Genomic DNA, 25627 nt, shown 5'->3' with positions numbered 1-25627 from the left:
GTTGGAGGCTAATTACTTCACAACATTTCAGTGGGTTTTGTCATACATTGATATGAATCAGCCATAGATTTACACTGAACATACATTTCAGGATTAGTTATTCAAGATGTAATCAAAGATACAAATATAATTTAAATCTTAAAAATTTCATGTGGTTTGCATTTTTGTCATGTCTTTTCTTTTTGTTGTTTCGTCGCTAAGTCATGACTGACTCTTTTGCGACTCCGTGGATTGTAGCCTGCCAGGATTCTCTGTCCATGCGATTTCCCAGACAAGAATACTGGAATGGGTTGTCATTTCCTTCTCCAGGGGATCTTCCTTACTCAGGGTTAGAACCCTGCATCTCTTGTGTCTCCTGCTTTGGCAGATGGATTCTTTACCACTGAGCCTTCAGGGAACTTAAACTCCCTCTGTGACCAGTGAGTCCCAGTTATCAGAATGGCCTGTGAAGCACTAAGACAAATAAAGATTCAAGGGCTCTGGAGATTCTGATTCTGTGGGTTGGGGGTGATGCTTAAGAACTGGTATTTTAAAAAGGGTTTTCAGATGCTCAAAATCTCCCAGTGAGGTAATTTAGTAGGGAGCACAGATTTACGTAAGAATAATGTCTGACATATTTGAAATGTTAGATGATCTGGAAAGTGTCTTTAGATTGTTTTCTTTACGTTAAAAACAAAATTCTGGTACTTTTGTTATTTTGGCAAAAGAGGGTTTACTTGCTTTTTAATGACTTTTATGAATCTTATGGCTAAAAGCAGACCTCTTAGAAAATCCACCCAACACCTAAGATGTGATTTTTTTCCCCCCTGTTATGTTTTAATTTTCAAATATGTTGAGAGAGAAGCTCTTTCCAGCCTTTTAACTACAGTTGTACTATTTTTCACTGGCTATGTCATTTTCTTGCAGTTCAGTATTTTAAGAACTCTTAAATTAGTTAAGGGCTTCCCTTGTGGATCAACTGGTAAAGAATCTGCCTGCAAGGCGGGAGACCTGGCTTTGATCTCTGGGTTGGGAAGATCCCCTAGAGAAGGGAAAGGCTACCCACTCCAGTATTCTGGCCTGGAGAATTCCATGGAAATGAGGAGACTGTTAGACTATGGTGGTTGTAATGCTGTGGAGGTCTATGTAAGCAAACCAAAATCTAAGCCTCTAATTGCCTCAAGGTTACAAAATCAAAACGCAGAGGACAGCCAATTCCCAACAGCCAACTAAGCATTTGAGCTGCAGCTAATCAAATAATTTTTCTCTGTTTCTGCACTTTCTCTATGTAAGTCTTTCCCCTGGCTCTGGTTCACTGATGGCTTTTAACCGCTTCTGGTTGGGTGCTGTCCAACTTGAATAGATTTTTGCTCAAATTAACTCAATGTTTTTGATACACTTCAGTTTATCTTTTAAAATAATATAACCTCCTGCAAGATGTGGCAAGTATTATTCTTTTAAGTGATAAACAGGAGTATCAAAACCAGAAAAGAATATTATGTAAAATGGGCTTTGCCTAAGAACCAGCATCACTAACTTTTTTTGCAAGTTGGTTATTTCCAGTGCAGAAGTGTTCATCTTTGTCCCTGTGGTGCTGAGAAGTCACACAGGACCCTGCCTCTATCTCTGCCAGTCATGGCCAGACACGGTCTGGGCAGGTTTCCAAGTTCAGCTGACATTCCTGAACCAGTAAGTAGTGTCCAAAATGGTTTCCAGCTTTCTCTCCAGGGGTAAGAGTTGGACCTGTTGTCATGGAGACCGACCTTTACCAGCTCGAACTCATTTACCATTTGACACAGAGGAATAAATCAGTGACCTGACTGTGGGCAGGGGGCTGAGGGCTGATTCTCCTGGAGCATTACCATCAGTTGGTTCAACAACGTTGCTGATTTTCTTCCTGAATCTGTGCCATGGCATTCATGAGAGCATGACTCAATCAACCAGCAGCCTCGATGAGCTCCAAGTGGCCTCAACTTGAGGATTTATAGCCTTTGCAAACACAAAGTATATTTCTTTGTTTCCTTTCAGAATCGAAGAGTGATTCATTTTCAGTAAACAAAGAAAGGATTACCAGCCTGTTTACTAGTCTGGAATTCAGCCTCCTCTGAATGCAATTCCTCCTGTTCCAAGCAGAGACCTTCTGCATTTCAAACAGTTCTCTTTCTTTTTTTAATCCATTTTCTTTCTTCCTCTATGGAAAAGATATATAATTTAGCCCTCACTCAAATTCAAACAGATGACTTTCAAAGGCCATTCAGGTCCTAGTGTTTGTCCTTTGCAAGCGCAAGCAACTGTGATGTTGAAGAATTTAAATACAGATACGGTTGGCAGCCAGAGATGTTTTTCTGCTGTTGAAACGCAAAAGAAAATTTTACTTTACAGCTGCACTGTGCCACTCCTGACATTGATAGGTCCTGTATTCACCAGAGGGGGGAAAATTAAAATATCTTACCTGTCTACACAATATCTTCAGTGGTTGTACAACAATAAAATATTCAGCAGTTGATACATTCCCTGTTAAAACTGACAGACCAGCTGAAAATGGTTGAGGGTGTATGAAGTGCTCCCTGTTCCTACTTTCCTTAGGTTAACTTTCTGTCATTAAAAACTGCATTCAGGAGGGCTCTTGTTGTCTCAATTATGAAGTCAACTCAGACACATTAGCACTACACTGATGGCTTCAGCAAATCTGAAATATTTTTAACTGTTGACAAAAGGTTCAGTTTCATATACGGAATGTGATGGTAAAACTGTGGTAATGCAATCACTTTCTCAGAGTTTCATCATTTGTATGGGCCCAGAAAAATGATTATGACTTTCTAGAATTATCCCAAAATGGTCCAAAGTAAGCAGTTTTTCTAGTCAGTGGGAATCACAGAAACAGCTAATATTCACCTATTCATTTATTTACTAGAAATAGGTCACAGATAATCAGTTTTTGACATGAATCTTCTCATTTTGAAAAGAACGTTAGAAATAGCTCAGCTAATGTACCATAAAAGTTCAAATCAAGTTTTGATAATGAACCTAAAGAGCATATTAACAAAGGAAACTATTACTTCATGTGCCAACAAGTGGAAGTTTTATTTTCACATTTCCCCCCTGCTGTGGTATAAGCAAATTTTCCTGACAGAAACTCTGCCTCAATGAGAAAAATTATTTCTGGCTAAATATTTTATTCACCTGTTCAAGGCTATCTCCTGGAGTTCAGAGATATCCTTAGTAGAGGAGGGAGAATTTTACCTTATGATTCTGGATTTTTAAATCACTAGCTTCATCAGATTAGCAGGATGAATGTAGGGAGTTAAATCCTTTATTTTTAAAATCCAGTTATTTCCATCTCTTAACAGAAGGTCCAATTTCATTATATTGAATAATGAACTAGCTCTATAGCCATGTAATAAAAATGGAGTTAAGCATGTTTTTCTTTCCTCCTAGCAAGATCTTTGTAGTCTGAAGATAGCCACAAGCAAGGTGAGCTGTAGTTCTCTTTATTTAGTAAGGATTATATAGCTTGACTTTCTTTTATCATGTTTCAAATTGCAAGCTTCGGAGAATCTACCACCTACCTCGTTTTTGTAGCTTAACCAGAGGTGTGTGTGAGTACAAATATCTCTATATTAGTATTTTAATCATTGGTATTTCTTGAATTTTGGTCATGAATTTGGGGATATTTTGAAATTTTACTTGTTTGGGGGAAAATGCATTTGGTGACCAGAGAGTTTCAGAGTTCAGAATTATTCTGATCTTGTATAGCCCAAGATTAATAAATTTCCCAGACACCTTTTCCTATCATAATAATGTCATTTCTTATGAACTAAAAATTACCTTACCAGCTCACTTAATAAGTGTAAAAATTGGAAAACCTTGAAGGGAAACCTACTTACAGTTGACTCTTTAATACAGTTTAATATTAATGCATTTTATGCATTTAAATCAGGACTATATTTCCCAGTTTGTGTTAAAGACTAATTCAACTCAATTTCCATTGCATTTGAGGAAAGCGAGGGGCAAAATTGCACTTAAGGCAAGCAAGAATCTAAATGTTTTAACCCTGGTAATCATCTGTCATTCTACTTGCTAGAAAATGTCACTTCATCTAGAACTCTCTAAAGGGAAACGATTTGAAAATATTCTTTGAGCTCTTTGGTCTCAAGTTCCTTCCCGGATGTCAGCTCAGAGAAATGATAGCCTAAGTCTTAAAAGGGCACAGTTCAGTGAGCAGCAGTTCCACTTTGGGTCACTCAGGACTCCCAGTACATGGTGATAAGCTTAAAACAGTGGGAGGAAGAAGTGCTGTAGTTTTAAGTTAAAAGTTTCACATTTTATGCCAGACTTGTGTATAGTGAAATACGAGAATTACCATGGAAAATTATCAACAGTGAACTCATCACCATTCTTTGATTTGTGTATTGCATTACAGCTTGGTGTGCTCTTTTACACATAGAAACCCATTTGGATCTCTCAGTGTCTCCTAGACATAGTAGCTGAACTGCTACTAATACTCTTCATTTACAGTTAAGTACTCAAAGGCTCGGAGAGATCGTGACTTTCTAGAGTTCACTCCACTGATAAGAGACAACCAAGATTCAAATCCGTATCTCCAATGCGGTACAATATAATAAAGATGAGATAGTTTTATGAACACGTAGAAGAATGTCTGATGCACATTAGCTGTTTGTCAAAGAATAATTTCCCTTCCTTTATGTTTATTTTCATGTTACTCAAAATATCAAAGGGATTAGGCCAGTTTTACACAAAAGAAAATGGTTTCTTCTCTCTAAAGTAAAAGTTACTGTGACGTGATAAAATATGTTAAAGGTCAGTATACCCTATGTGAATTAGGTGACAAGTCAGGATAAAGAGGGTGTCGATAGACCTCTATGTGCCAACCATTGAGCAGGTCTGCGGGGGATACAAAGGCAAATAAGACAGGTTCTCCGCCCCAATAGGGTGTGACTTTTGGATTCAGGCAGACCTGTCTTTAAATTGAGGCTCTGTAATTTACTAGCCTTATGACACAGGACATGTTAATCACCCTCTCGATCCTCAGTTTTTGTCTCTGTAAAATGGGTGAGAAATATCTTGAATTCTGCATTGAGAATGGGGTTTGCACATGATTGCCTTAGTGATGATACTTGCATACTTCCATGGATCTGTTTCTGGACTTTCTTTTCTTTCCATTAGTCAGTTTATATGTATTTGCTCCAATATTGCAGTCTTAAATATTATAGCTTTGTAATAAGAATTTACATTGGTGTAGAGGGGGTGCCCTCCAACTTCTTTTTCTTCTTAAGCAGTATTTTGACTATTCTTGACCTTTTGCTTTTCCTTATAAATTTTGAATTAGTTTGGAGTGCAGAAGATGGAGGAGGAATAGGACGGGGAGACCACTTTCTCCCCCACAAATTCATTCAGAAGGTCATTTGAACACTGAGCAAATTCCACAAAACAATTTCTGAACGCTGGCAGAGGACACCAGGCACCCAGAAAAACAGCCCATTCTTTTCAAAAGGAGGTAGAACAAAATATAAAAGATAAAAAGAGAGACAAAAGAGTTAGGGAATGAGACCCGTCCAGGGAAGGGAGTTGTGAAGGAGGAGAAGTTTCCAAACACCAGGAAACCCTCTCACCGGTGGGTCTGTGGGGAGTTTTGGAATCTTGGAGGGAAACATAACCGGGAGGGAAAAAGAACCCACAGATTATGCGCCTAGCTGTGACTTCCAGCAGAGAGGTAGCCCGGATGCTGGACTTGGCCAGCAGCGAGCAGGGGCTGAACGGGGAGGTGCAGGATGCGTGCTTAGGGTAAGGATAGGGCCTGAGTGCCCCGAGGACAATCTGAGGGAGCTTACATGAGATAGCAACCCAAACTGTGGGACAGCAGAGAGAAAAATAAAAAAAAGAGAGAGAGAACTTTCCCGGGACAGCATGGCCCGCTCACAGAACAAAGGATCCAGCGAACACCAGAGGAGAGCTAGCTGGCTGCAGACCGGCCCCTCGCCCACGCTGGAGGGAGAGGCAGGCGGATGACAGCCAGAGCCGGAAGGCGAGGGGCAATCTCCACCCCAGAGACCGCATCCTCTACCAAACTGTGAGCAGGCTCCCAGTGACTAACCAAGCCTTCCTGAGATCCTGGACAGTTGACATCCACCAGGAGGGTCACACACAGCCAGAGATCAGCTCCCCAGAGGACACACACAGCGCAACTGAGATGGCGCTCTCATGGCTCACCCAGGAAACCGAGGGGCTGGGGCCGGGGAGGTGATAAGGCGCACCGCCCAGCCAGGGGAGTGTGTGCACCAAACACCTGGTCTCCTGAGCTGCTCAGACCTGGGAAGGGCACGAAACGCAGGCCCAGTCAAGTCTGTGCCTTTGTGGAGTAGCCGGGAACCTGAACCTGAGCGGCTTAGACCTGGGAAGTGCATGCAACCCAGGGCCCGCTTTAGACGGAGCCCCTGCAGAGCAACCTGGAGCCTGAGCCCTGTAGACCGGGAAAGCAGACACACCGTGAGCGGGGCAAACCCAGGGTGGCCCAGACACTGCGAGCGCTCCCCACACACGCCAGGGATATTTCTTTGCAGTTCTCCTCCCTCCCCAGAGCACAACTGAACAAGTGAGCCTAAATGGGTGACCACCGTCACCCCCTTGTGTCAGGGCAGAAATCAGACACTGAAGAGACTTGCAAACAGAGGAAGCCAAAATAAACAAAGAAGAGGGAATGGATCTGGAAGTGACAGGTGCAACAGATTAAAACCCTGTAGTTAGCACTGACTGCATTGGAAGGGGCCTGTAGACCTTGAGAAGACGTATAAGCTGGAACAAGGAACTATCTGAAACTGAACTGACCCCACACTGCCCTCAACAGCTCCACGGAAATTCCTAGATATATTTTACTATTATTATTTTTTAATTTAAAATTTTTTAATTTTTAAGTACTTTGTTACTTCTTTTTCATTTTTATAACCTACTATTACCTTGCAAAAAAGACCATATTTTTAAAGCAAAATTCATGTATATATTTTTTATAATTTTTGTGAATTTGTTTTGTTTTTTCAATATTGTATTTTTGAGAGTCTAACAAGACCTTCTAGAACTAACACCCCTAGAAGATGTCCTTTTCATTATAGGGGACTGGAATGCAAAGGTAAGAAGTCAAGAAGCACCTGGGGTAATAGGCAAATTTGGCTTTGGAGTAAAAAATGAAGCAGGGAAAAGGTTAATACAGTTCTGCCAAGAGAAGCACTGGTCATAGAAAACACCCTCTTCCAACAAACCAAGAGAAGACTTTATACATGAACATCACCAGATGGTCAACATCGAAATCAGATTGATTATATTCTTTGCAGCTAAAGATGGAGAAGCTCTATACAGTCAGCAAAAACAAGACCAGGTTCTGACTGTGGCTCAGATCATGAACTCCTTTTTGCCAAATTCAGACTTAGATTGAAGAAAGTGGGGAAAACCACTAGATCATTCAGGTACGACTTAAATCAAATCCCTTATGACTATACAGTGGAAGTGAGAAATGGATTTAAGGGACTAGATCTGATAAACAGAGTGCCTGATGAATTATGGACAGAGGTTCATGAAACTGTACAGGAGACAGGAATCAACACCATCCCCAAGAAAAAGATACAAAAAAAGCAACATGGCTGTCTGAGGAGGCCTTACAAATAGCTGTGAAAAAAGAGAAGAGAAAGGCAAAGGAGAAAAGGAAAGATAAACCCATTTGAATGGAGAGTTCCAAAGAATAGCAAGGAGAGATAAGAAAGCCTTCCTCAGCAATCAATGCAAAGAAATAGAGGAAAACAATAGAAAGGGAAAGACTAGAGACCTCTTCAAGAAAATTAGAGATACCAAGGGAATATTTCATGCAAAGATGGGCTCAATAAAGGACAGAAATGATATGGACCTAACAGAAACAGAAGATATTAAGAAGAGGTGGCAAGAAAACACAGAAGAACTGTACAAAAAGATCTTCGTGACCCAGATAATCACGATGGTGTGATCACTCACCTAGAGCCAGACATTCTGAAATGTGAAGTCAAGTGGGCCTTAGGAAGCATCACTATGAACAAAACTAGTGGAAGTGATGGATTCTAGTTGAGCTATTTCAAATCCTGAAAGATGATGCTGTGAAAGTGCTGCACTCAATATGTCAGCAAATTTGGAAAATTCAGCAGTGGCCACAGGACTGGAAAAGGTAAGTTTTCATTCCAATCCCAAAGAAAGGATATGCCAAAGAAATGCTCAAACTACCCTACAATTGCACTCATCTCACATGTTAGTAAAGTAATGCTCAAAATTCTCCAAGCCAGGCTTCAGCAAAATGTGAACTGTGAATTTCCAGATGTTCAAGCTGGTTTTAGAAAAGGCAGAGGAACCAGAGATCAAATTGCCAACATCTGCTGGATCATCGAAAAAACAAGAGAGTTCCAGAAAAATATCTATTTCTGCTTTATTGACTATGCCAAAGCCTTTGACTGTGTGGAGATGGGAATACCAGACCACCTGACCTGCCTCTTGAGAAACCTGTATGCAGGTCACGAAGCAGCAGTTAGAACTGGACATGAAACAACAGACTGGTTCCAAATAGGAAAAGGAGTACATCAGGGCTGTATATTGTCATCCTACTTATTTAACTTATATGCAGAATACATCATGAGAAACGCTGGGCTGGAAGAAGCACAAGCTGGAATCAAGATTGCCAGGAGAAATATCAATAACCTCAGATATGCAGATGACACCACCTTTATGGCAGAAAGCAAAGAAGAACTAAATAGCCTCTTGATGAAAGTGAAAGAGGAGAGTGAAAAAATTGGTTTAAAGCTCAACATTCAGAAAACTAAGATCATGGCATCCGGTCCCATCACTTCATGGCAAATAGATGGGGAAACAGTGGAAACAGTGTCAGACTTTATTTTTCTGGACTCCAAAATCACTGCAGATGGTGATTGCAGCCATGAAATTAAAAGACACTTACTCCTTGGAAGGAAAGTTATGGCCAACCTAGATAGCATATTAAAAAGCAGAGACATTACTTTGCCAACAAAGGTCCATCTAGTCAAAGCTATGGTTTCTCTAATGGTCATGTACGGATGTGAGAGTTGGACTGTGAAGAAAGCTGAGCACCGAAATATTGACACTTTTGAACTGTGGTGTTGGAGAAGACTCTTGAGAGTCCCTTGGACTGCAAGGAGACCCAACCAGTCCATCCTGAAGGAGATCAGTCCTAGGTGTTCATTGGAAGGAGTGATGCTGAAGCTGAAACTCCAATACTTTGGCCACCTGATGCGGAGTGTTGACTCATTGGAAAAGACCCTGATGCTGGGAGGGATTGGGGGCAGGAGGAGAATGGGATGACAGAGGATGAGATGGCTGGATGACATCACCAACTCGATGGACTTGAGTTTGAGTAAACTCCGGGAGTTGGTGATGGACAGGGAGGCCTGGTGTGCTGCGGTTCATGTGGTTGCAAAGAGTTGGACACGACTGAGCAACTGAACTGACTGACTGACTGACCTTGCTAAACTCTCATATTTATCCTAATGTATTTTTAAATTGAAGTATAATTGATTTACAATGTTCTATTAATTTCTGGTATACAGAAAAGTGATTCAATTATACATATGTATACATATTTTTTCATATTCTTTTCCTTTATTATTTATTAAAGTATATTGAATATAATTTCCTGTGCTATACAGTAGGTCCTTGCTGTTTATGTATTTTATATATAGTAGTTCGTATCTGCTAATCCAACATTTCTGATTTATCCATTCCCCAGTTACTTCCTTTGTAAACATATGTTAGTTGTCTATGACTGTGAGTCTGTTTCTTTCTCATAAATGAGTTCCTTTGTGCCATGTTTTAGATTGCACATATAAGTGATATCATGTGGTATTATCTCTCTCTTTCTGAATTATTTCACTTAGTATGATAGTCTCTAGGTCCATCCCTGTTGCTGCAAATGGCATTACTTTGTTCTTTTTTTATGGCTGAGTATTATTTCATTTTGTATGAGTATACACCACATCTTCTTTGTCCATTCATTCATTCATAGACATTTGGGTTGCTTCCATGTCTTGGCTGTTGTAAATAGTGCTGCTGTGAGCCCTTGGGTGCACGCATCTTTCCAAATTATAGTTTTCTCCAGATACACGCCCAAGAATGGAATTGCTGGGTCATATGGCAGCTCTAGTTTTAGTTTTCTAAAGAACCTCCTTACTATTATCCACAGTGGTGGCAACAATTTACATTCTCACCAACAGTATAGGTGGTTTACTTTTCTTCACGTCCTCTCCAGCATTTATTATTTGTAGACTTTGTAATGATGGCCATTCTGACCAGTGTGGAATGGTACTTCATTGTAGTTTTGATTCGCATTTCTTTAATAATTAGCCATGATGAGCATCTTTTCATGTACCTATTGATCATCTGTATATCTTCTTTGGAGAAAAGTCTATTTAGATCTCCTGCCTTTTTGCATCCTTAGATTACTTTTTGTTGTTTTATTTAGGATATTTGAATTTATTTTCATGAGTTATATTGGCTTGTAATTTTTCTTTTTTGTTCTCTGTCTGATTTTTAAAAGTTGAACTTTTAATTTTGTTTTGGAATATAGCTGATTAACAATGTGATATTTTCATGTGGGCAGTAGAAGGACTCAGTCATACATATACTTACATATACATACGTATACCCATTCTCCCCCAAGTTCCCTCCCATCCAGGCTGCCACATAACATTGAACAGTTTCCTGTGCTGTATAGCAGATCCTTGTTGGTTATTCATTTTAAATATAGCATTGTCAGGTTTTGGTATCAATGTCATATTCAACCAGTGGAATGACTTGGGGAGCATTCCTTCTTTTTCTGTTTTCAGGGAGACTTTTTTATAAGATTGATATGTTTAGTTTCTTGGAATTGATTGTATTTTTTTACAAATCCTTTAGGTTTAGTGTTTTCCTTGCAGAAGGATTTCGAACTACTGCTTCAGTTTTCTTAACAATTATAGGAAAATTCAATTTTTTCTTAAACCATTATGAGTACAGTATGTTTTGCTAAGAATTTTCTCCATTTTTGCAAGATTTCAAGTTTATGGGCATTAAATTGTTTACAGAATTCTTTGTTTTCTTTTAAAATGTCTTCTGCATCTACACTTTCATTTCATTTATTCCATTCTAGTACTATTGTTTATGTTTTTCTTTTCTCTTGATCACTTTTGCCTGAGGTTCCCTATCTTATTAGTCTTTTCAAAGAGCAGTCTTTTGTTGTTACCAATTCCTTCAGCTATAAATATTTTTATTTCATGAATTTCTGCTGTTATCATCTTTCCTTCTCTTTCTTTGGATTGGTTTTACTGTTCTTTTAGTAACTTCCTAACTGGACATCTAGATTACAAGCCAATCTTTTATAATATGTGAACGAAGCTACTACTTTTACTGTATCTCGCCAGGTTTGTGTGTATGCTAGGTCACTTTGGTTGTGTCCAAGTCTTTGCGATCCTATGAACTGTAGCCTGACAGGCTCCTCTGTCCATGCGATTTGCCAGGCAAGAACACTGGAGTGGGTTGCCATGCCCTTCTCCACCCACAAGGTTTACTACGCAGCATTTTCATTATTATTCAATTCTAAATTTTAAAATTCCCGTTATGTTTTCTTCTTGAATCCATGAAATTACTTATAGTATATTTTAAAAGTCCCACTGTGTTAGTACATTCTGTTATTAATTTTTAACTTAATTGTGTGGTCAGAAAATATACTTTATATAGTATTGATATTTTGAAATTCGTTGATTCTTGGCCTAGTATTAATTGTTGTAAATGTTCATGTGTGCTTGAGAATAACGTCTATTGCTTGAATCTTGAGATCAGAACTTGAAATACGTCATTTGGGTCAGGCTTATTAACTGTGTTCAAATATTTTGTATTTTTGAATTTTTGTCTCTTTGACTTATTAATAATTGAAGGATATGTTTAAAGTCTCTATGATGATGAATTTTAAAATGTATTCCTATAATTTTGTCAATTTTGCTTTATATATTTCAGGCTATTTTTAGGTGTATTAAATTTAGAATACTCCTATCTTTCTTATGAATTGAATTTTTATCATTACAAATCAATATTCTTATCATTTAAAACTTTTTGTCCTAAAGTTTGTTGTGTCTGGTATTAATATAGCTATGCATTTGTCTGATATATACTTTCCTTTTACTTTAAACTTGCCATATTCTTATGCATTAAGAGTAACTCTTACAAAACACATATACATACACACATATATATGTGTGTATATATATATACACACACAAGCTCTGACAACCTCTCTTCTTGTCAGCTGACAAGTTAGTCCATTAATATTTATTATGATTAACTTAAGAGATTCTCAAGAAATATACAGTTTTTAAAAACTTCTTATTCTATAATGCCTTTTCTTGATTTTCCCTATTGGAAGATAATGGTGGAAGAGTTAGCTATCTAAAACTACAGTATCACTATAATATTATTGCAATATTAATATTGCAATATATGATAATAATATTGCAATATATGATAAATCAATACATTATACACCTTAAACTTACACAATGTTATATGTCAATGACATCTCGATAAATCTGGACAAAAAGAAGATATTGGACTATTATGGAATGAGAAAAGAATATTTATTTTGAAATTATTAGTATCTATCACACTGAAAAAGAGGTTAAATAAGGAATACAATTATGGTTCCACAAACAGATGCAGAAGACCCAAGTTTGATCCCTGGGTTGGGAAGATCCCCTGGGAGAGGGCATGGCAACCTACTCCAGTATTCTTGCCTGGAGAATCCCATGGACAGAGGAGCCTGGTGGGCTACAGACCATGGGGTCACCAAGAGTTGGACAGGACAAGCAACTGAGCAGGCACACACAGAACTTCTGTGATTGGCTTTGTTGCTGGATGCAGTGAGAACACAGATGAATTAGAAGTGGTTTGGGTTTACCTGAAACTGACAATGTTGAAAGGGAAGGAGTTCTTCAAACACCTAAGCATGAAGTGGCATTAGAAGATCTGATGTGGCCTGTGGCCTTAAGTTGCTCACAGGTTAGTGGTTTAGAGGCAGGAAAAGGACTCAGTGCTGGAGTAATGGTTGCCCAAGTAGGTGCTCTGGAGGGGAGAATCTGGGATGCTTATTGCAGAGGGTCTCAGGGCCCTGGAGGGCATTCATTCGTCACTTACCTAAATTTTACTGTGTACTGCACCGTGCCAGGCACTCTCCCAGACATTGGGGTTATAACAATGAACAAGATAGACAAAGTTCCTATCCTCAGAAGACTTAGTTGAAAGTGTGTGAACATGTGGGGCAGATAGGAAATGCATGGACACGTAAGTGAACCCACACTGCCAAAAGAGAAAGCCAGGGTAACGAGTGGGACCACTGTTGGGAAAGGCATTTCTATGGAGGTGAACTCTCAGCTGAATGAAGAGACAGAGTCAGTCATGGGAAGACTTGGGGGATGAATGTTTCAGGTGGAGGGATCATCTCTTCCAAATTCCATAAACAGGGCTCGTCTTGGCATGTTTGGGAGAGAAAGCCTGCAGTGACTTTCGGGAAGTGGTTGGTTTCCATTTCTGCAGAACTGATTTACAGATTAGCAAGCCTCTCCTGCTGTGTGTAACTAGAGGACAATCATGGCTTTTCCCAAGCTCTTCTGGGGAGCGCTGGACTTCTGGGCAGTCACATTACTGTGTGAAGCTGAACTTATGACATTAGAATGCAATTTAACAAGCCTCGGAGATGCCGCTTGAGGTAGATACACTCTCTCACTTGCCCCATTCCTCGGGCTGTGCTTTGATCTGTGCCAATTTTCAGAATAATATAGAGGAAACTGCAAACTCAAATAGGAAACTTCGACTCTATCATTTTATTTTTTTCCATTTTATAGCTTTTCCTTCTGTCCAGGCTCTGTTCTGACAAGCCAAAGCTTTTTGGCAAATCAGCTGAAAAGTAAACTTAAAACAAATGAATATGATTATAGGAAGCCAGCCTACCAGGATTACTCTATTAAAGAACTTGTTTAGACAAAACCTATTTTCTTATTCCTGCAACTGACAAAACTGAGGGAAAATCACTCATGTTTGAAAGCAAAGTATAGTAAAATGCTATAGTGTACCACTGGCTTTGTCAAAGGAAAGATAAACAAACTACAGGCAACAATGTGTCACTGAAAATACTAGGTCAGATGTTTATTTAAAAAGAAGAAAATTCCAGAAATGAGTGACAGCTTGATTCCAAAGGTGGAGAATATAAAAGCTTTATAAAGAATAGTATACCATGGTTTTGAATATGAACTTTGTGACTGGGTCAATATACCAATAAAGTATAGTTTGAGGGGAAAAAAGCATATTGATTTCTCAAGAAAGAAGTTAGACCAAGCTACATTTTTAATTCAATGTTAATCTCTAACTAGAGAACTGATTTAGATATTCTAATATTCTTCATAGCTTGGCTTAAAAATGAGGCAAAAAAAAAAATTGGCCATCAGAAGTTTTCTTGTTGATTATGGAACCAATGAATAGTGGATAAAACTGATGATTTGGAAAGATTTATTAAAACCTATATTCAGTGTGACCAAGTGTTCTGACATGCCCAAAGATAGTCCCCCTTCACATTTCATTCCAACACAATTATTAACAGTAGCTCCCTTTCATTCTCAAAAGTATTTCCCTAGTTAGAGTAGATCCTGGAAGTCACAGTTCTTTCCAGGATGCAGTCTATCTGTCCAGTAACTACTTTTCTGCATAATTTCCATATCTGCTTCATCCATTCATTCACAAATATTTCTGGAAAGTGCAATACCAGATATTTTTCCAGTCTTGGAAATGACAAAAAAAGAATAAAAAACAAGAAACAAGTATACCCCTTGAAGTGCTCAGAGTATATAAAGATTAGTGCAAGGTGGACACAAATTGTTTTTCTCAATTCAGTGCATCAGTGAGATCACCATGTGATCAGCACTGACCAGGTCCCAAGAAGATAAAGGGGTGAGCAAGACAAGGTCTCTGTCTTTAAGGAGGAGTCATACTGGTTGATCTGCTTGTCTCCACCTATTAATCAGATGATGAAAAGCCTCCAATGGCTTCTTATTTCACCTGGAATGAATTCTGAGCTCCTTGTCAAGGACCTGAAGCCTTTACTTGACCCCGCTTGCCTCTGTGACCTGATTTCACCCTCCTCTTCCCCTAGTTCACTAAACTTCAGATACACTGGCCCTTTTCTCTGTTCCTGGCATGGTCTGAGCTTGTCCTTGCCTCAGGGCCTTTGCACTTGCCTCTTCCTCTACATTTAAACTCCTTCCCCCGTTATCCTGTGACTGGCCCCTTTGCATCATTTGTGTCTAGGCTCAAATGTGACCTCTTCCAAGAGGCTATCCCTCACCTCATTGTCTCCTCTCTGTATGTTTTACCTTGGTTTATTTGCTGCATGGCCTTTATCATCTCTGAAAGCAATTTTGAAGTATGCTTTGCTCTTTGAGGTTATGTTTTCACTATAAAATGTAAGCAGACTCTTACCTGTCCGTGTGTGCTCACTCAGTCATGTCTGACTCCTTGCGACCCCATAGACTGTAGCCCACAAGGCTCCTCTGTCCATGGAATTCTGCAGGCAAGAATACTGCAGTGGGTTTCCATTTCCTCCTCCAGGGGATCTTCCTGACCCAGGGGTGTTACCACATCTCTGCATCTCTGCATTGGCAGGCAGATTTCTTACCACTGAGCCACATGTCTTGCATGTGTGCTAAGTTGCTCAGTCGTGTCTGACCCTTTGCTATCCATAGACTGTGGCTTGCCAGGCTCCTCTGTCCATGGGATTCTCCATGCAAGGATACTAGAGTGGGTTGCTATGCCCACTCCAGGAGATTTTCCCAACTCAGGGATCAAACCTGCATCTCTTATATCTCCTGAATTGACAGGTAGAGTCTTTTACCTAGCAATACCTGGGAAGCCCATACTGCCTGTCTTGACATTGCCAAATCCTTGCATCTAGAGCAGTGCTTGGCACATAGTAGGTACTCAATAAATATTTTTGGATGAATGAATATTGTGACTCTTTGAGCTTATGCTGACTTCTTGCAGTTTAACAAGTACTCTTTAAAAAAAATTTTTTAAAATATTGAAGCATAATTGCTTTAAAATGTGTTAGTTTCAGGTGTATAGCAAAGTAATTCAGTTATAAATATTTATCTATTGCTTCCCACATTATTTTCCCTTAAAGGTTATTATAAAATATTGAGTATACTTCTCTGTGCTATACTGTAGCTCCTTTTTGTTTATTTTATATTAATACATAAAAATACGTGTATATATTAATCCCAACTCATAATCTATCCTTCACCCTCCCTTTTTCCATTAGTAACCATAAGTTTCCATAAGCATCCTTAAAAGCCTTTCCCCAGCCTCTTGCCTTCCTCCTTTCACATGATCTTTTTGCACGTTGAGTTCTTGAGCTTGTTACGCTTAGTCCATTATCTTGACAAAAGAGTTATTTTATGTAACCTGCTCCAATTCACCAAGGTTGGCTTTTGAAACTCACACAGGTTCAGGACTGCTCTGGCTGTTGCCTTCTGTGCCTCCCTGCTCTAATAAAATACAAACCGGAGAAGATTTTCAGTTATTTCTCTTGCCTCCTTTTGTATCTGAAGAATACCAATCCATTTCAGTCAAGAGGGGCCAATGAGAAATCTGTGGCTTTAGCCAGGCAGGGGTGGGGCTGTGCTCAGGATTACAAGATGACACTCCTGTTTATTAGTAAACAGGATATGAATTTTGAGTATTTAATTCTGTAATGGTGATGGTGTGTCTCTTCCCTTCGGAGGCAGGGCTGTTGATGTAGGTGGGAGATGCCTTATTTGTGGTCAGTTCAAAATTAATTGGTCAGTGAAGGGATCAGGTTTGCAATGTTGGCTGCATCACCCTCTTGCTTTAGTCAGAACAGCTTATTTGAACTATGCATAAGCTTTGTTATCCCTCTACATGGAATGATCTTTTTTTTTCCTCTAAAACAACACCTTAACTTCTCAACGAAATGCTATGGACATGACCAAGGATAAAAAGAAGTGTAGTGATTTCAAACGTGGTGTCAAACATGGGTCGTGTCTTGAATGATAGCGATTTGTTCTTTCACATGTTCTCTCAGCAATCCTTTCAGGTACACAAAGCAGGATGAACACATTTCTGAGATGAGCTGGAGGAGCTGAAGTCCAGAGGGCCAGAAAATAGCAAAGCAAGAGCTCATTTCGGGTCTTCTGAGGCCAGATTGTAATTTCCCTCACATCACACTTTTTCCCTCTGGGAAGAATAAAGGAGGAGGGAGGAGGCATAGGCAAGGAAAGCAGTATTAAACAGCTCTGACGCCTGTGGCCTTGGAAAGATTGGGTAGGAAGAGCTCCAGGCCACAGCATCGTTCTGAGAAACTTCCAGCCAGTCGGTGGGGAATCCCTGACCCTAAATCCTTTAGAGCAGGGGTTGGTCAACCATGGCCCACGGCACAGATTCTGGCCTGCTGCCTGGTTTTGTAAAGAAAACTTTATTGGAATACTGTCACACCCTTTCATTTACATGTCACCCTTGGCTGTTTTTCATGATAAAATGGCAGAGTTGAGTAGTTGCAACAGAGAATGAAGGGCTGGAAAAATATAAAAATCTAAAATACTTTTATCACTTTAGAGAAAAAAAAAAAAAACTTAAACTTTTTTTACTTAACTTTGCTTTAGAATAATCCCATGTTGGATAGGAATTGCCCCACCGAGTTCAGTTGTTTTCTGAGAACAGCCTTAGGAAAATGTGGTCTTGGTGCAAATGTTGCCCCTGGGAGGACACAAAAGTGTGAGAGTTGGAGGTTTTTAGGGAGCTATGTGCTTCATAGAAAGTTCTCTTAAAGGGAGATTTGTGTTGGGGCATCTCTATGGCTACCACACAATCCAGCCATTGGTTAACTATTCTGATTGTAAGTGGTTTCTTCAGCCCCTTGCACTGGAAATGGAAATCATTTAAAACCTTACTTAGGTAGAAAGGCCGACTTACTTAATACAATGCATAGTAGGAACTATTTCTCTGGAATTTGACTTGATGAGCTCTTTCTTAGTCAATAAAGCAGAGTTGTTGAGGGAGGTAGAGGGTGATGTTGGAAAGAACACTGAATGGTTGAAAAACAGGGGACCTTGTCCAGTGTTGGCTCTTAATTACCTCTCTGGCCTCAACGTGTCACATCTGGGCTTCAGCAGTCCCGTTTATAAAATATGAGGTTTAGACTGCTGCTGAGTTGCTTCAGTCATGTCCGACTCTGTGCGACCCTCTGGACTGTAGCCCACCAGGCTTCTCTGTCCATGGCATTCTCTAGGCAGGAATACTGGAGTGGGTTGCCCTGCCCTCCTCCAGGGGATCTCCCTGAGTTTTAGACTACAGGGCTGTTAATTCTTTCTTCTAACTGCAATGAGTATAATACAGAGACGTACTAACCAAAGAGGTGCATCTGAGCTAGTGGCGGGCATTTCGTAGATCGAGGTGAGGGATGATGACCCAGTGTGGATGGGAGGTATTATCTAGCAAGTGGAAACCCTCCTTAACATTGACAATGGCAACTTCTCTGGTAGTCTAGTGGTTAGGACTTGGCATTTGCACTGTAATTGCCCTGGGTTTACTCCCTCCTTGACGGACCTAAGATCCCACAAGGTTCTTGGTCAAAAAGAAAAAAGAAAAAAGGTAGATGATGGCGGTAATAGCCTCACAGAGCCTGTCTGGTGGTTGCAGGAGGGCCATTGTGCTGGATCATAGAGGAGGGGTTTTTCTTCCTGCTTCTTGACCAGCTCTGTTCCATCTTGGCGGAGAAAGTCAGAGGAGCTTGTGTTTGTCATCTGTGTGTGCCCGTGAGAGTCAGTGGGGAGGAGTTAAACTGAGGCACAGGAAACAGCAAACAACACTGCCTACATGAAACCCGGACACTAGAAGTTTGCATATGTGTAACAGAGATGTTCCTTGCCTGAACTTCTCATATAGCTCTGTGGTAACAGTATCACTGGCAAACCCTGGATTTCCCCTGGAGGGCTGGGAGTGGTCCATAAGAAAGGAGAACAGTTCTTCCGGTTCTTAAGACATAGGGTTGCTAAACTTAGGAAATAAAAATACAGGATGCCCCAGTTAAACTTGAATGCAGAGAAACAATGATTAATTCTTTTAGTGGCAATGCTGAGTGAGACCCACTTCCTGGGAGAGTTAATGAAGAGATTTTGACACGAGGTGGCATCACCGACTTGATGGACATGAGTTTGGGTAAACTCCGGGAGTTGGTGATGGACAGGGAGGCCTGGCGTGCTGCAGTTCATGGGGTCGCAAAGAGTCAGACACGACTGAGCGACTGAACTGAAAAAAGTTGAAAAGAGTGATTGGACTGTGGCCAGAGCAGGGGTGGCTGTGGTCATTTTAATGTCTGTCTTTAGTGTCTTTTCTCATCCTCTAGCTAAGCATGTGATATATTTTAAAAATGATAAAGTAAGAAATAAAGGTTTAACCCCACCCTTAGAATGATCAGAGTTTATTTGAGGAAGGCTTCACTGGTCGCTCAATGGGTGAAGAATCTGCCTGCAATGCAGGAGACCCTTGATTGAACCCAGGTTCGATCCCTGGGTCAGAAAGATCCCCTAGAGGAGGGAACAGCAACCCACTCCAGTATTCTTGGCTGGAGAATTCCATGGACAGAGGCACCTGGGGTCTACAGTCCATGGGGTCACAAAGAGTCAAACACAACCGAGCAATTGTATATTGACTAGAACTTTAAGTTCAGTTGTAACTACCGAGCTGACCCAGATCCATATCAAACTTTGTGGTAACTGAGTTTTTTCGAGTCATAGTGAGAGTGAGATAGATTGTTCACTAAGAATGCCCACTTCATGGCTGAACTACGAATGTATTGTATCATTTTATGGGAAAGTCAACTGTTCTGGAAGTTTAAATATCACTTTTTGGACTTTTTTTCTGAATCCCACTGAATGACAAAATATGAAAATTTTTAGTTGATTCAAAGCAACAATGAGAAATATCCCTCTTACACTCTTTTTAGCCAGCAAATAGACTTAGATAATACTGTCACTTCGAGGAGCTTGGGGTACTAGAAAGCTTTCCTTTTACCCATTAGAGAAGGCCACAGTGAAAAAAATGAGAAACAAAACAAAACAACAACTTCCCATCAGGAGCAGAATAACATTATAAACTTTCTTTTTCAATACCTTTTCCTATTATTGTTCATTGAAACTTTGTGCTTATATCAGTTAGCATAATTTTTACAAGCTTCACAATATCTGCAACTATAACTGAAGGATTCCCCCTTTCATAAAATAAAATTTAATTTACACTGGGTAGTAGGGAGTGCTAGACATAAAGAATCATTGTGAGCATGTTATAAAAAATAGGCCATTTAACTGAGTTTCATCACTTAAGTTGCATAAAGATATTAGCTAGAAAGTTAACCTTCACAAGGTTAGAAGCTTCTGGCAAAGTTCCTAAACTCAATGAAAACCTGTGAGATCTTTATTCTTTTTATTCCACACTATATCTCTCTTCATCCAATAACTCTTGTCCCAATGCATGCTCTTCCATTTCCAGTTCCCCATTTTTTTTTTATTGGCATACAATTAGCCTCACAGTCAAAGTTATGATTTTTCCAGTAGTCATATATGGATGTGAGAGTTGGACCATAAAGAAAACTGAGCACTGAAGAATTGATGCTTTTGAACTGTGGTGTTGGAGAAGACTCTTGAGAGTCCCCTGGACTGCAAGGAGATCAAATCAATCAGTCCTAAAGAAAATCAGTCTTGAATATTCATTGGAAGGACTGATGCTTAAGCTGAAACTCCAATACTTTGAAACTCCAATACTTTCCAATACTGACTCATTGGAAAAGACCCTAATGCTGGGAAAGACTGAAGGCAAGAGGAGAAGGGGATGACAGAGGATGAGATGGTTGGATGGAATCACCAACTGGATGGACATGAGTTTGAGCAAGCTCTGGGAGTTGGTGATGGACAGGGAGGCCCGGTGTGCTGCAGTCCATGGGGTCACAAAGAGTCGGACACGACTGAGTGACTGAACTGACTGAATTAGCCTCATAATTGAACCACATTGAGCTTAACATGAGGACTCTCATTTCTCATCATGTGTTGCTTTAAAAGATCATATTATGAGCTCATCTTACTGTCTTCTCAGCTTAAAATCTTCTTGGCTTTTAAAGATAATGTTCAAGATATTCTGTCTGTTTTGTTGTGATATCCTCTTCTCTTCCAGTCTCTGTCAAGGGCTGTTTTGCAGTTATCCGAAACTATTCCAAAGTATCCTGTGGGTGAGGAATTCAGACCGGAGATAGTGGAGATGACTTATTTCTGCTTTCACATGTCTGGGACTCAGATGAGAAGGCTCTAATGATCGGGCATGGCTTCAATAGCTGATGGTCTGAATTACCCAGGGTCTTCACTCACATATCTGGTGCCAGGGCTGGGGTCCTCAGATACTGCACTTATCTGAGACTATCAGCTGGAATCAGTGCATGTGGCTTTTTGTGTGACTTGAACTTCCTTAGAGCATGGTGACCTCAGGTGGTCATGCTTCTTACAAAACAGCTTGGGGTTGCAAGAACAGGTGTTCCACAGCTCAAGGCAGAGGTTGGATGGCCTTGTAGACCTAGCTTCAGAAGACATACAGCATTGCTTCCCTTGTACTTTATTAAAGAAAGTATTCAACTAGCCTTCCCTGATTCAAGCAAATATAGCTAGTCAACTAGCCTGCCCTGAAAATATAGACTTCACTCCTTGACAGGAGGAACACTCAAGAATTGGTAGTCATGTTTTAGAATTGCCACACAGTAAAATTTAGGTGGGCTTCTTGTCTGTACAAAAGGCCAGAGGGTCAGCCACATGGGCATCCTAGACATTTCTCATACTGGACATGGCTCATGCATGTCATCTTCCAGTTCCAGTTCCAGTTAGGTCACTCAGTCATGCCCAACTCTTTGCGACCCCATGAATTGCAGCACACCAGGCCTCCCTGTCCATCACCAACTCCTGAAGTCTACCCAAACCCATGTGCATTGAGTCAGTGATGCCATCCAGCCATCTCATCCTCTGTCGTCCCCTTTTCCTCCTGCCCCCAGTCCCTCCCAGCATCAGGGTCTTTTCCAATGAGTCAAATCTTTGCATGAGGTGGCCAAAATATTGGAGTTTCAGCTTCAGCATCAGTCCTTCCAATGAACACCCAGGACTGATCTCTTTTAGGATGGACTGGTTGGATCTCCTTGCAGTCCAAGGGACTCTCAAGAGTCTTCTCCAATACCACAGTTCAAAAGCGTCAATTCTTCTGTGCTCAGCTTTCTTCACCATCCAACTCTCACATCCATACATGATTACTGGAAAAACCATAGCCTTGACTAGACGGACCTTTGTTGGCAAAGTAATGTCTCTGCTTCTAAATATGCTATCCAGGTTGGTCATAACTTTCCTTCCAAAGAGTAAGCGTCTTTTAATTTCATGGCCGCAATCACCATCTGCAGTGATTTTGGAGGCCCAAAAATTAAGTCTGACACTGTTTTCACTGTTTCCCCATCTATTTCCCATGAAGTGATGGGACCAGATGCCATGATCTTAGTTTACTGAATGTTGAGCTTTAAGCCAACGTTTTCACTCTCCTCTTTCACTTTCATCAAGAGGCTCTTTAGTTCTTCTTCACTTTCTGCCATAAGGGTGGTGTTGTCTGCATATCTGAGGTTATTGATATTTCTCCTGGCAATCTCGATTTCAACTTGTGCTTCCTCCAGCCCAGCATCTCTCATGATGTACTCCGCATTTAAGTTAAATAAGCAGGGTGACAATATACAGCCTTGATGTACTCCTTTTCCTATTTGGCACCAGTCTGTTGTTCCATGTCCAGATCTAACCATTGCTTCTTGACCTGCATACAGGTTTCTCAGGAGGCAGGTCAGGTGGTCTGGTATTCCCATCTCTTTCAGAATTTTCCACAGTTTTTTGTGATCCACACAGTGAAAGGCTTTGGCATAGTCAATAAAGCAGAAATAGATCTTTTTCTGGAATTCTCTTGCTTTTTAAATGATCCAGCAGATGTTGGCAATTTGATGTCTGGTTCCTCTGCCTTTTCTAAAACCAGCTTGAACATCTGGAAGTTCACGGTTCACGTATTGCTGAAGCCTCCTTGGAGAATTTTGAGCATTACTTTACTAGTGTGTGAGATGAGTGCAATTGTGCGGTAGTTTGAGCATTCTTTGGCATTGCCTTTCTTTGGGATTGGAATGAAAACTGACCTTTTCCAGTCCTGTGGCCACTGCTGAGTTTTCCAAATTTGCTGGCATATTGAGTGCAGCACTTTCACAGCATCATCTTTCAGGATTTGAAATAACTCCACTGGAATTCCATCACCTCCACTAGCTTTGTTCGTAATGATGCTTCCTAAGGCCCACTTGACTTCACATTCCAGAATATCTGGCTCTAGGTGAGTGATCACACCATCGTGATTATTTGGGTCGTGAAGATCTTTTTTGTACAGTTCTTCTGTGTATTCTTGCCACATCTTCTTAATATCTTCTGCATGTCATCTTATTTGGGAAGAAAAAAAACTTCTATGAAGACAGGAAGCTAAGCATGCATTGAGTTTGTGAATACAGATGGAGTTAAAAACACAGACATGTAAAGATATGCAGAGAGACAGAGACTGACATAGAGAGGGAGAGTGTGAGAGAGATCTAAAAGTATGAGAAATAAAGAGACAAATTTCTTAAGAATAAGGTCCAAGAACCCTTCAAGGGATGTATATCCTCTGAAATTGCTGGAAACATTCTCTGTGTGTGTTTGTGCACTTTGGGGAGAGTTTTGTTCTTGTATCCTTGAGATCTGTCACCTCCAAGAGTTTAAGAAATCTCAGTTTGAGGCAAGAAGATGCAAGACTTGAGTTGTGTGAGAAAAGATGCAGTGTATATTTTGTTTCAAGGAAAAATTTTGCAGATAGTTGTTGGAAATAAAATAGGTAAATCAGGCCGGGTGTTGATACAGACTCAGGTATGCAAGAAATAATAGGACTTTTACAATTTTTCTAGGTATTGGTTTAAATCTTGTTCTAGATCCTCCCTCTGCTGAGCCACCCATCCCTCACACCACCTTTGGGATGAGCTGATGCTTTGATTTTGTTCGGAGCCAGACATGAGCATGACCCCTGGTCTGTGGTCCCCATTGGTCACTAAAGGGCACTTGTGGTCTCAAGCCATATGGTTTCTTCAGGTCCTGTGACTGCTGCTTCAAGACCATGGTTGGAGCTGAGAATCCTTTGGAGGTTGAAAATTGGCAGCTTAGGAGTCTTCCTTCCAAGGGAGGATCTTCCTTCCAAGATCTTGCTGTTTCTCATGAAGAAGGGAGTCTTAGGATCCACCAACACTATCTCCTGCTTTCAGGTGAACTCACTCTATTATCTCCCTCACACTCTCAGAATCATGATCTCCCCCTCCCTCCTCCTTCTGCTCACCTGACACAATCTTTCAAAGATATTCAGTTCAGTTCAGTCGCTCAGTCGTGTCCGACTCTTTGTGATCCCATGGACTGCAGTGCGCCAGGCCTCCCTGTCCATCACCAACTCCTGGAGCTTGCTCAGACTCATGTCCATCCAGTTGATGATGCCATCCAACCGTCTCATCCTCAGTCATCCCCTTCTCCTCCTGCCTTCAATCTTTCCCAGCATCATGGTCATTTCCAGTGAGTCAGTTCTTTGCATCAGATGGCCCAAGTACTGGAGTTTCAGCTTCAGCATCAGTCCTTCCAATGAATATTCAGGACTGATTTCCTTTAGGGCTGACTGGTTTGATCTCCTTGCAGTCCAAGGGACTCTCAAGAGTCTTCTCCAACACCACACTTCAAAAGCATCAACTCTTTGATGCTCAGCCTTCTTTATGGTCCAACTCTCACATCCATAGATAACTACTGGAAAAATCATAACTTTGACTAGACGACTTCGTTGGAAGCAAAGTCTCTGTTTTTTAATATACTGTCTAGACTGGCCATAGCTCTTCTTCCAAGGAGCAAGTGTCTTTTAATTTCATGGCTGCAGTTACCATCTGCAATGATTTTGGAGCCCCTGGGAAGAAAGACTCTCACTGTTTTCATTGTTTCCCCATCTATTTGCCATGAAGTGATGGGACCAGATGCCATGATCTTCATTTTCTGAATGTTGAGTTTTAAGCCAACTTTTTCACTCTCTTCTTTCACTTTCATCAAGAGGTTCTTTAGTTCTTCTTTGCTTTCTGCCATAATGGTGGTGTCATCAATGATGGTGAAAAGAAAGTGAAAGTGAAGTCCTCAGTCCTATCCAACTCTTTGTGACCCCATGGACTGTAGCCCACTAGGCTCCTCCATCCATGGAACTTTCTAGGCAAGAGTATGGAGTGGGTTGCCATTTCCTTCTCCAGGGGATCTTCCCGACCCAGGGATCGAACCCGGGCCTCCTGCATTATGGGCAGACACTTTACCATCCAAGTCACCAGGGAATCAATGATGGTGGGCTCTTCTGAAAACAAAGAGAGTAGCTGACTTCGAGGATCATTGGCTTTCTGTTCTGTAAATCTCCTATG

Source organism: Cervus elaphus, chromosome 3, assembly GCF_910594005.1.
Source record: "Cervus elaphus chromosome 3, mCerEla1.1, whole genome shotgun sequence".
NCBI lineage: Eukaryota > Metazoa > Chordata > Mammalia > Artiodactyla > Cervidae > Cervus > Cervus elaphus.
Note: the sequence above shows the minus strand (reverse complement) of the source record.